Below are 13493 nucleotides of genomic sequence, written 5' to 3' on the forward strand. Positions count from 1 at the left end.
GTTGTGGAATTTTCCCTGCTACTCTTTGTTTGGAAGCTACATGAGCTTGACATCAGTGAAGATTTTATTCTCAAAATCCTCAAATAGGATTAACTTGTACTGGTGCCTGAAATTCCTTTTGCATTAAGAAATAAATATACGATTTATGTATTTATTGGCACCTGAAATTTCTTTTGTATTAGGGTTTTCAGGTTGGGAAAGATGGTGTTTGAATATTGGGATATTTTCCGGAGATGGAAAATATTGGCCTCTCAGTTTGAGATCCCAAGGCTCATCCCTGGATAGGGCTGGATATAGGTTTTTCATGGATTAAGCAAAATCTCATCTCTGAGGGCAGCAGATTGAGGCACCTCTCACAGCATTCCTGGAGCTGTGGTGGCCAAAACCTCCCCTCTCCCAGGGAAAGATGGGCAGGGAAACATTCCCAGCCAAAATCCAGGGAGGAAGGAGGAGGAGGAGGAGGCCCAGCACCTCTTCCATGGAGCTGTGGTGGTGGCACTTCACCAGTCATGGATCCTTCATGATTCTCCATGCCCTGGGTGAAACTGATGCCTTGAGTTTTAGTTTTTATATTTCCCAGATTCTGCGCTGCATTAGTGTGTGACTCTGAACTTCATTTGAAGTGTTTGCAAGCTCTCCTCACAGTTTCAGCCGCACAAAACATTCCTTTTCCAGGCCCAAAAAGTACAAACAGCAGTGAATTCAGGAGAGCAAACTGGGAGGATGGGACTGCATAACCTGAAGATGTAATTGGACAATTGACAATATGGAAATGGACCAAACCCTATAAAAGTGAGGAAACTTGTGACCCCAAGTCCATCTCGGGTCCATCATGGTTCCATTTTGGTTCGTCTTGGGCCCATTTGGTTCATTTTGGGTCCATCTTGTGATCATTTTGGTCCATCTTGGGTGCAGCCCCAGTTGGGCTCTTGTGCTGCCCAAGGTGGATCCTTTAAAGGCCTTTTTAATAAATCCCTGCTTTATTCTGTAACTCTGTTCCAGGCAGCCTCTCAAGGCATCAAAACCACAGAGTCATCCCTCTCCTTCAGGGATGAAAGTTCTCCCCTGACATGTGCAAGCAGCGTGTGGAATGCTGGAAATGAGAACCTCATCCGGCCAGGAAATGTTTTTCCTGAAGTAATTTTTCTATTTTTAGGAAATAAACACCTCTCTGAGGGAGGGATGTTGTGCAAGGCCCTGGCTCTGATTACTGTACCTTTAATCTGGCAGATTTAGGGTGCACTTGTAGCCCCACTTCACCAAAATGGGCAGCTTTGAACCAGTAAAGAGTTACATTTTCTATGGGGAAACCCCAAATTGAAGAAAACTGGGGAATTCTGGGGGGAAACACAGCTTCAATTCCAACAGATCATCCCTGACTGCCATGGGACAGCAGGAATCCACAGGGATGAAAAGCAGAATCTGAGGGATAGTTGCAATTTTCCTTTCCCAAGCTGCACAAACCCAAGGAGCTGAACTCACAGGGGCAAATCCAGGTTTTACTCACTTGCTGTTGTTCCCAGCAGAAATAAACTCCACTCAGGAAGAAAAGGCCTCAAGTTGCACCAAGGGAGGTTCAGATTGGATATTAGAGAAAAAAATTCCCTGCAGGAGGGGTCAGGCCTTGGAATGAGCTGCCCAGGGAGGCAGCTTGGGGATTTTGGTGATGGTGGGACTGGAAGATGCTCAAAAACTCCTCCAGCCTTGATAATTCTGTGATTCCCCTCATTATTATAAATTATAATTTAAATTATGTATTACAAATTTACCTGCGTGTTTCCTTCAAATAACCCCAAACGCCAAGGACAGCAGCAACACAAAATCCCAGTGGTGCTCCCCAGCAGAAAAAACCCAAATAAAGAGTGTGACAGATGCTAACACAGAATATTCTGACGAGGAACAGCAGGAAGAAGCAAAGAAAGGTGTGCATTTCACTTTTCCTCTCTGGTTCTGGCAGCAGGGAACATGATTACATTGCTCTAGGGTTTCACTTGGGAGGTGGAAATCTTTCAAAAGCTTCTGTGGGGCAAACAAAACTGCCTGGGATGGGACAGAGAGGCAGCTCTCACTTCTGGGCTGGAAAGGGATTCATTGACTTATTGATTTCTTGGATTTTTATCTATATTATATATATAAATACTTTATTGAATATATTATTGATTTACTGAATAAAATAATTTAATTGAGTTGCGTGAGGGAATTTAAATAAAAAGTGACCTGAGGAACAGCATTTCTTCTGGGTAAAAAAAAAAAATTCTAGTTCCAGTCCCATCTTGGGATGAGCTTTGGGATCTCAAATTAAAATAAAGCTGGTCTTAAATGTACAAATAACACACAGAAAACTGAACTGAGGAGCAGCATTTCTTCTGTGTAAAAAAAAAAAAAAACACCACCAACAACACATTTCCAGCCCCATCCAGGAAACTTCAGATGAGTTTGGGATTTTAAACTAAGATGAGACCTAAAAATTATTAAAATTTCTAAAATTATTAAATTTCTAAATATCTCTCTAAACCCCACAGATAACACACAGAAAATGTTTGCATTGCTCTTGGGATTAATTTGGGATGTGGAACTCTTTCAAAAGGTTCTGTGAGGCAAACAAAACTGCCTGGGATGGGGCAGAGAGGCAGCTCTCACTTCTGGGCTGGAAAGGGAATCACTGGATTCATTGAACTATTGATTTATTGGATTTTTATATACATTATATATATAAATACTTTATTGAATATATTGTTGATTTATTGAATAAAAGAATTTAATTGAGTTGTGTGAGGGAATTGAAATAAAAAATGACCCGAGGAGCAGCATTTCTTCTGGGTAAAAAAAAAATCCCATCTCCAGCCCTATCCTGGGATGAGCTTTGGGATCTCAAAATACAATAAAACTGGTCTTAAATAATTTTTTCCTCATATTAAGACTGAGCTTGGTGCTAGAGTAAGTTACTAAAGCAGTCATACTTTCATTAGTGATTAATCCAGCTCAGATACAATTAATCTGTGGTGAAATCAATTGTAATTCTCTCCTATCTCATGATGAGAGAAAGAACAGAAAAGATTCCCCAGATCAGAATCAACACCCAAAACTGAGGACACTTTTCAAAGTCTGGGAAAAAACAAATCCCTCTGGTTTGTCTCAGCTAAAGAGATGATTCGTATCAAAAATATTCCCTTTTCATTAAAGAATTCACTTGCTCCACGTTCCCAAAAGGTTTGCCACCCTCCTCCCCAAGCCTGATATCTTTAAAATCCCAGAAATCTCTACAGTGATTTTTGATGTCCTGGAGCTTCTTTGTCCTCATTGGGAAGCCCCAATTTTGTGACATAAATTAATGAGGGTGAGGGGACAAATGAAGGGGGATCTTCCAGGCCGAGCATTTCAGATTTCCCTCTTATTTTTTATATTCTCTCCATTTATGGGTCCAGAGCTCTCTGGGATGACGTGCAAAGGTTCTTGGCTTGGCACTGGAAATGCAGGAACTTCCTCATCAAGCCCAGCTCGTCAGGATTTCTTTGAGAATCAGGTTTTGTTCATTGTTCTGCATTAACAAAGTTCCCTCTCCAATCAGATTGCACTGCCAGGAAAGCACAGGGATCCTGTGAGTGCTCTGTGCTTCCTTTCTGAGTTTTATTTTAAAAGGTCTGACTGAGAATTCAGATTTGATTCCTGGTTCCTGTGGCTGCTCTTTGCCCTGCCAGCCTGGCAGTGCCCAAGGCCAGGTTGGAATTGGCGCTTGGAGCAGCCTGGCACAGTGGGAAGTGTCCCTGCCATGGGATGGGATGAGCTTTGATGTCCCTCCCAACCCAACCCACCCTGTGAATCTCTGAAGGCAAATCTGGGCTTGTGACTTTCCCAAAAAGCCCTAAACATTCATGCCACAGATGTTTTATCAATCCCAGTTTGGGAATCACCAGCTGAGAGCACCCTGGGTCCCCAAGGGAGTGGATTAAAGGGACGATGGTGACATTTCTGAACTTGATTTTCTTGCAGCACCATAAGAGCCAGAAACCTCATCCCTGGGGACCATCCAAGGTGGAGCTCCTGAGGAATGCCACTGATGCCAGCTGGAATGTCCTGTTTACCCTCTAAAATGACTCCTCCATCCCTCTGCCTCCTGAAGTTAAAAAGCAGAGCTCTCTGAAATTATTTATTTGGCCTCTCCCAAAAGTTTTCTCCCTGAACTTCAGAGCTGTGTTCCAAAATGAACCAAAATATCCAGGAAAAGCTCTGCTCTTATCTCTTGGCTTTGGGCAACGTTTTCCATCACAACAAACAGCAGCAAAAAAAAAAAAAAGAAAAAAACAAAACCACAACCAGAGCCCAAACAACAGCAGGGGATGGATGGACCAACACAAATAAAGGGAAATACAGCAAATTTTTATCCATAAAAAACAACTTCTTAAGCAAAGTTTGTTATTTTCTCTTTGATCCCCAACACCATTTTCCACAAGCAGAAGGATCTAGTTCAAAATCTCCCATGAAGGCTGTAAGAATAGAACATTTTTATTTATTTCAGCTCTTTCTTCACTCAAATTTATATTTATAAATTTCTCTTTCTCACCATTCAGGCACAGGCTGGTAACTGTTTTCCCATAAGGAGATACCCAACAACTCTGCCTTGGAAACTGTATTTATCTCCCTGAGAAAGCTGAATTATGAAAGCTAAAAAACAGCTAAATTCAGCAGAGTTTTTTTTTTCTTTTCTCCTATTTCAAACCTCTGACAGCATAAAAAAAAAAAAGATATTTAATTTTTAAATCACCCAATATAAATGAAGATTATTTAATATAAATTGAGAGCATTGAGCAGTGTTTAAAGAGAAGGGAGTCACGGTCTAACTCTTCCCAAAGAGTGGGAATGCGGCTGGGAGGGGGAGATGAGCCCCAGACACTGCTGAAATCTCTGAAGATGTCTGCAGCAACCAACACTCTCCCTAATGAGACCTCAGAATGTCTTGATGAGCTTCTCTAATTGCTCTGCATAATTGGAAGGAGCTGCAGCCCCATTTCAAAAATGCTCAGCTTCCAATAGGGGGAAATGTGGCTCTAATTAAGCTGAGGGGGCTGGGTTGGGTTTAGGGGGGCTTTTGTTTTGTTTTATTTTGGTTTGTTCTGTTCTGCTTTGTTTTGGTTTGCAGCCTTGATTATTTAAGGATGAAAACAACGTTAATCAGTGACCAGATTTATCAATCATCAGTTGCAAACATCTCAAAATTTACTGATAATTTTTGGCTTCATCAGGGGATTTACACTGTTCATAAAGGAACAGCCAACATTTCTTAATATTTCACTTGTTCCCCACTAAATCATCAGCTTTTCCCCAAGTTCTCCCTTTCAGGCAGCACACAAATAACCAGAAATATTTTAAAAAGCAGATAAAAAGGTAAATGTTTATGCTGGGGGTGAGATGGCTCTGGGGAGACCTTCGAGCCCTTCCAGGGGTTTGGGAAAAGGAGGGAGAGGGATTTTTATAGGGACAGACTGTGACAGGACAGTGGGAATGGGTTTAAAGCGAGGTGGGGCAGGGTTGGATTGGATGTCCAGAAAAACAGGGAATTCTGTGCCTGGGGCTCCCCAGGACAGGGCTGGCTCTCCCAGCTCCCAGGGACTGTTCCTGGCTGACATTCCTTGCCATCCACCAGAATCCCACCATCCCTTTCTGTTGTCTTACATATCAAGAGTTCTCCTATCATTTTGGTGCAAGGGTTCCATACCACCAGAGTTTCACACCTCCTCGATGTTTCTCGCAGACTTCTCCTCTAAACACTGACTGTTCCTGGTCCTTGCAGCAGCCATCTAACTCCAGATCCCACCAATCCATTCTTTTACACCACTTGTTCTTATTTGTTACAGGTGTGGCCTGTTAACATCAGGCCTGCTCCTAATTTTTAGTAACTGGTTCAGCTGCAGCTCTTTGAGGGATAAGATCACATTCTATACCATCTTCATGCTGTATCCCCCTACAATTTCCCCTTTTTCTTGTAATTAAAGAGTTGCAGCATTACCAGAAGGACAGATTCAAATAAATTAACATTATGACATACTTATACATTTCATTTAGAACTAAGAGTTATACAAAGGTTCAAACAGCATATTATAGTACAGATATATATATATATATATATTTCTAAATGTTAGGTCAGCTCTATAGCTTTTCCCAGTTTACAAAGCACTTATCTTCAAGCTCTTTTACACTCATATTTAACAAACACCAATAGCTGTAATTGATAATATTTTGCCAATAGTTTGGTACTCAAATCCTGTTTCCCTGAATCCCCAGGGTTATATGGCCAAACTCTGCTTCCCCAAATCCACAGGGTTACGTGGTCAAATCCTGGTTCCCCAAATCCATAGGGCAATATAGTTTAGTCCCGAATCACATCGGGGTCACCATTGGTTGTCTTATATATCAAGAGTTCTCCTATCATTATAGTGCAAGGATTCCATATTGCCAGAGGTTCACACCTTCACAATATTTCCCCCAGGCAGCTCCTCTAAGCACTGACTGGCCCTGATCCTGGAACAGTCCTGATCTAACTCCAGAGCCCACCAATCCTCTCTTTTATACCCCTGTTCTTATTGGCTACAGGTGTGGCCTGTTAACATCAGGCTTGCTCCTAATTTTTAGTAATCGGTTCAGCTGCAGCTCTTTAGGGGATAAGATTACATTTTATACCACCTTCATACTGTATTCCCCTACACCTTTGCTCTGTTGCTCCCCTTCCTCATGTGTCCCACATCCAGACTTGTTCCAGGTGCAGAATCCATCCAGCATTTCTCTGGGACTCCTCTTCCAGGGATTCAACAATCTCCCATCACCACTTAGCACCCCAGAAGAATGAGATTTGTCCATGGATTCTCCCAAATTCCACCTGCTCAATCATGAGCTCCTTGCCATGGGTCCAGTTGGATTTATCTCCATGGCTGCAAAATTCCATGATCCAGCTTTTCTCCCAGAGCTGGATTTCTCTCTCAGCCTCAGCAGGGCATTTAGACCGAGATGAAAAGATGCTGCTGTTCCCTATTTACTACTGGAAAATCGGGTGCTGGGAGTGAATTATGAGCAGCAGAAACCTGGGATATTATCATGGAAAAGTCTGTCAGTCCCAGTATCAGACATTGCCTCCAGAATCTCCATTTCCACTGCGAATTTCCATTCCTACTCCAAGGGACTGTGCAGAGAGTGAGGCTTGACAAGGATATTCATAAGAGTTTGGGAATTTTCTGGAGTCCCAGGATTAAGGTTGGCAAAGCCCTGCCAGCCCATGCAGTGCCAGCTGTGCCCCATGGGCACCTTGTCCCCAGCCCAGAGCACTCAGTGCCACCTCCAGGGGACACCTGCAGGGATGGGCACTGCAAAGCTCCCTGGACAGCTCTTTCCAAGGCCTGACCACCCTTTTCAGGGAGAAAATTTTTATAATATCCAATATAAATCTCCCTGGCCCAGCCTCTCCTCCTGTCCCTGTTCCTGGGAGCAGATCCCAGCCCCCCTGGCTGTTCCCTCCTGGCAGAGAGTTTGGAATATTGGAATATTGGCCCAAAACAGGTTAAGGACAGGAGCAGGAGCAAGGCAGCCTTATCACCCTGATCACCACGAGCAGCAGCAAAGCTCTGTGGTGTTTGCCTCGTTCATTCCTTGTTTTTAATGATTTTTTCCCCCTTTGGGAGCACAAAAGATCTGGGAGATCAAATCTGGCACTTCATCATCTCTCTTGTAATCTCCCTCCTCCAAAATGTGTTAATTTGGAAAAACAGAGAGGAGAATAAAAGGAGGATTTATGAACACACACAGGCTAATAAATAAGGTTATAACACTGCAAAAGGGCCGCTGTTAAATATGTTTTACATTTGAAGGGCAATAAAATTGTTCAAGCAAGCTCTGGTGAGCCTGGTTTTAATGAAGTCTTTTTTCTCTCCAGGGCAGCATGTTCCATGTGGAGAAGGTTTATTTCCTCCATTCCTGATGGACTCAGCTCTCACAGGGATGGCAGGGCACTTGTTAGAGCTGCTGGTTTTCCCTCTTTCCCAAAGGAATGAGAAATCCCACTGTCCCAAACATCCCTGAGCACTGGTGGAGGCTGCCTAACAAAGGGTCAAGTGTGCAGAGTTGGGATCTCCCAGAAATAAATGGTCAGTGCCACAAATCCCAAAGGAATGAGAAATCCAGGCTGTGCTCTGTGTGGTCATGGCCAGCAAGGACATCCAGGGTGGCTGGACTTCCCAGAAGTTTTGCTTTTCTCACTCTGGAATCCCAGCACTTCTGATCATCCCACACCTTTGAAAGTTGCTTTCCTCCTGCATCTTTTCTTCCATTCCCCTGAGCATTCAGTGCTCCCTGTGCCTCCTGCTGGGGGATGGCTTCATCCCTGATTTCTCCTCACCCTCACAGTCTGTTTATCATGGAATTATGGAATGGTTTGGGATGGAAGAGATATTAAAGATCATCTCATTCCACCCCTGCCATGGCAGGGACACCTTCCACTGTCCCCAGTGTCCAACCTGGCCTTGGGCACTGCCAGGGATGCAGGGATGGATTTCCATGCCAGCCCTGCCCACCCTGCCAGGGAACAATTCCTCATTGCCAGGATCCCACCCAGCCCTGCCCTCTGGCACTGGGAGCCATTCCCTGTGTGCTGTCCCTGCATCCCCTGGCAATTGTCTCTCTCCAGCTTTCCTGGGGCTCCTCCAGGCCCTGCAAGGCCACCCTGAGCTCAGCCCAAAGCTTCTCCTGTGCAGGTGAACAATGCCAGCTGTGCCAGCCTTTCCTGCCAGCAGAGCTGCTCCATCCTCTGCCCATCCTGGAGCCTCCTCTGGGCTCTGCAGCAGCTCCAGCTCCTCCCTGGGCTGGGGCAGCTCTGCAGCTGGGAAATCTCCTGTGGGGACACAGGGACACAATCCTAATCCTTTTCCTGCTCCTCACACTTTATTTTACCCTTTATTTTCTCTTGCCACTGTGAACTTTTCCAGACCCAGATAAAACCTCAGGAGCAGCCAAAAGCCCTCTGGCTCCACAGCTGAGCCAAATGACATTTTTACCAGTGCTCTCCAACCTGGAATTTCATTCCATTGGCATGGGAAAACCTCCAGGCTGTGGAACAAAGGGGTGGGAGAAGTGTATTAAATGAAGGAAAAATCGGTGACACCTCCCTCTTGTTTTCCCAGAAGGGAACCCGGAGGTGAGGTGCTCCTGATCCTGAAAAGAGAGGGAGGAAGGAGCTGAAATGGCTGAGTCACAAAACTCCCGAGGACGCTTTTGAGGCAGAGCAACTCCTGTGTCATCGCTTGCTGGTGGCTCTGGAGCAGGGAATGTGGTCCTGCAGGGATGCAGAGCAGGAATTGCCTTTGAACTTTTGGAGGGTGGCAGCTCAGCCTCTCCCTCCTCCGTGTGGGTGTGGGCTTGGCAGCAGCTCTGAACTCCTGCATATCCCAAACCTGCTCCTCGCCCTTCCCTTTCTCCCAGAAAAGAATGTGTTTATTGCCCCTTGGCATTGCCAGGAATGGCTCTGTTTCAGGGGAATTTGGGCCTTCTCTGACTAGAGGAATGTTCACTCCCATCCTGAGGATTTTCCTTTGGAGCACTTTCATTCAGAGCCTCGGGATTTTCACATGAGCCCCTCACATCCAGCGGGTTTCTGGATGTTACTGTCAGGTAATAATCCCAGGAAAATCCCATGGGATTTTCTTTCCAGTGGGTAAACTGGAAAGAAACTGTCCTAAACTGTGCAGTCTCGACTTCTTTTCACCAGGATCAGGATTAAATGTGTGAGAGGGTATTTCTTGTTGGGATTCAGATGTTTATCAGTTCTTACCTCTGTCACAGTCTCACAAACCCTGAGCTCTGCAGCACTTCACTCCAACAAACTAAAAATGGAGCCCTGTCTCTCTCTCCAAGGCCTTTGAAGGATAAACTGTCCAATTAAAAAATGACACCTCAATTATTTTCACTTTTAACCCAATACCCAACCACCCGTGCCTGCAATGGGGACTTTTTATCCAATGACACAAAACCACCCAAACCCATGGAGAAGGAGGAGAAGGAGGAGAAGGAGAAGGAGAAGGAGAAGGAGAAGGAGAAGGAGAAGGAGAAGGAGAAGGAGAAGGAGAAGGAGGAGGAGAAGAAGGTGGAGAAGAAGGAGCAGCCTCCACCCCAAAACCTCCATCTTGCTTTCTATCTATTCCTGTATTCTAAACCCTTCAACTCAGAGTTTCCCACCCTGTGATATCACACACTTCTATTCAAACTCCACACCTTTAATCTCAGTTTTATTATTGAAGCTTCTCCAGGGCCTCAGGTCAGTGCAGTGTTCTCCTGGGGGTCAGTGCCTGGCAGCACAGAAATTCTGGAATTCTCACTAACCAGGGTTCCAACACTGAACCCCCTTCAGAGGGTCTGAATTCAGACAGGGAAATGCTGAGGAGGAAACAATTCCTGGTGTCCCACCCACCTGGTGGGGCAGGGGACGGACAGGCCACACATCAGGAAATATTTCCACGGTCCAGCCCCTGGGTAATTGATGAGGGCTTAAAACGCTGAATCCCGATGCTCAAGGCGCTCTCTCCCGAGCAGAGGTGGGCAGGGTAATGGAGCATTCAGTCTGGCTCGGGCTGGATCCCGGCTCTGTCTCGGCTCCGTGCCCAGCGCTGAGGCAGACTCAGAGCCAGGGTGATGAAAAGTGTCTGGAATCACCTCCAGGAACTCAGGGCGACCCCAGGAGCTCCCACGTGGCTGCCACATCCCACCCCAGCCCTGCTCCCTGCCCCACGCTCACATCCAGAGCCCTGGAGATGTTTTTTTGCCCCGTGGGGGACGACACAAGGGAATGTTTGGCTTCTCCCAGCCCGGACTGCGCTTCCCAAGCCCTTGGAGAAACGCTCAGCCTTAATTAGAGGCATCTTTCAGCAGGATTTATCCCCTGGAAGGTGAGACACAGGGAATTGTTCCTCCCCCTCTGGAGGTAAACTGCTGCTGAACTCTGAGCCCCACGTTCACCTGCCTGATGGAACATGTTGGAATTACATAACACCGAGTTTGATTTTGTTTCAGGCACACACAGAGGGTTGCACAAAATACCTGAGACACTTTTCCAGTCGGAGAAAACCCCACATGCAGGGATTTGCACTCCTTTTGGAACAGCTCAGAGGGGAGAGCTGGCATTTCCATAATCTTTTTATAAAACTTGTAGAGATTTGTAAAATCTGCCTCCAGATCTGCCCCAATTTAGGGCAAACATTTTTTCCCAGGTCAGGATCATTTTTAAATTTTGGAAATGTAGAAAAAAGGCACTTTGGTAATTCAAATTCTTTACAATTGGACTTCGCATGGAATTAGATAATCAAAGGACCTTGAGTTGGGAGGGACCTTAAAGCCCATCCAGTGCCACCCCTGCCATGGCAGGGACACCTCCCACTGTCCCAGGCTGCTCCAGCCCCAGTGTCCAACCTGGCCTTGGGCACTGCCAGGGATCCAGGGGCAGCCACAATTTCAACTTTTCTAACGCTGGGAATGGATGCAACTGAAATTTGCATGTGAATTCCACAGGGTTTTATTCCCAAATTCAGGCACACTGACATATTTTGAATTTATGAACAATCACAGAACACCCTGAGTTAGAAGGGATCCTCATGGATCATCCAGGACAGCCCAGAGCCCACCAAGCCCAGCCTGGGCATCCCTGGCAGCTCCTGGAGCTGTGGCAGCCTCGGGGCCGTGCCCATTCCCTGGGCAGTGCCAGCACCCTCTGGGCAAGAGCCTTGCCCTAAAATCCAACCTAAATCCCTCCTGGCCCAGCTCCAGCCCCTCCCTGGGTGCTGTCCCTGTCACCAGAGAAAAAAGAGACATTCGATCAACCCCACTGAGTGACAGTCACTGGCTGTGTCTGCTTTTGAGGCAAACAATAAAGGAGACATAAAATCATCCAAACCCCACTCAAACCACTCACAGGTTCCTCTTTCCAAGCAGTTCTTGTTGACCTCCCACCAGTCCCAGTCCCCAGATAAACACCCAAGGGGTCTCAGTCCTCCCGGTCTTTCCATCTGCTTCTCCACTCTTCCTTCTGCACAGGCAAGTGCTGAGAATTGCACAATATTTGGTTTTCAAGCTGTTTTGGGCTGGATTTTATGCTCTGCAAAAACTCCAGACTTCTGAGATCCCACCTGGAATGTTCTGCACTGGTCTGGTGTCCCCAACGTGGGAAGGACATGGGAAAAGTTCAGAGGAGGCCACAAAGCTCCTCAGGGGACTGGAGCAGCTCCCCTATGGGGACAGGATGGGAGAATTGGGAATGTTCATCCTGGAGAAGTCTTGTATTTGTGGGGTTCCCAGAGGAAGGAAGGGATGATTAATCTGACTCCATGTTCTCAGAAGGCTAATTTATTATTTTATGATACTATATTATATTAAAGAATACTATACTAACGATACTAAAGAATACAGAAAGGATACTGACAGAAGGCTAAAAAGAAAATAATGCAAACTTGTGACTCCTTCCAGAATCCCCACACTGGACTGTGATTGGCCAATGAGTGAAAACAATTGACATGAAACCAATGGAACAATCACCTGTGGGTAAACAATCCCCACACACACTCCACACAAGCACAACACAGGAGAAGCAAATGAGATAAGAATTGTTTTCCTTTTTCCCTGAGGCTTCTCAGCTTCCCAGGAGAAAAATCCCGGGTGAAGGGATTTTTCCAGAGGATGTGAATGTGACAGAGAAAAGGAGTTTGGGTGGAGACCTCCCAGCAAATTCCAGGGTCTGAAGGGGCTCCAGAAGAGCTGGAAAGGGACAATTCATCAGGAGTTAGGGTGGCAGGAAAAGGGGGAACGGCTTTCACTGCCAGAGGGCAGGGCTGGGTGGGATTTTGGGAATGAGGAATTGTTAATTGTTCCCTGGCAGGGTGGGCAGGGCTGGCATGGAATTCCATCCCTGCATCCCTGGCAGGGCCCAAGGCCAGGCTGGACACTGGGGACAGTGGGAGATGTCCCTGCCATGGCAGGGGTGGAACAAAATGATCTTTAATATCCCTTCCATCCCAACCATTCCATGATTCCACAATGCTGGAGTTGGGCTTTGAGGTCCCTTCCATCCCAAACCATTCTGGAATTCCATGATTGATCCATCTGGGCTTTGTGGAGACATTTCTTGCATTCAGGTTCTGGCAGGAATAAAAAACTTGCTGTCTCCACCTGAACATTTCCAGGCTCGCTGAGTGTCCTTGAGCTCATAATTTATTTCTCCCATCCCTGCAATAAAGGGATAATAATTCCCACCCTTTCTGTGAAGCCACTTTTCAATGATTATATAAAACTCATCACTTCCCAGGTCCTTGGGAAAATAATTTATTTAAATTACTTAACACAGCAGCAAAAATATCCTTAAGAAAGCACTAAAAACCTAAAATTATCCCATTTTTTTCCTCAATGTATGGGAAAGCTTCAATTAGTAAACAAACTTTCCCTGGTGCTTTAATTGGCTGGAAAAAGCATGTGGG

This window comes from Melospiza georgiana, chromosome 2, assembly GCF_028018845.1.
Source record: "Melospiza georgiana isolate bMelGeo1 chromosome 2, bMelGeo1.pri, whole genome shotgun sequence".
In the NCBI taxonomy this organism is placed as follows: domain Eukaryota; kingdom Metazoa; phylum Chordata; class Aves; order Passeriformes; family Passerellidae; genus Melospiza; species Melospiza georgiana.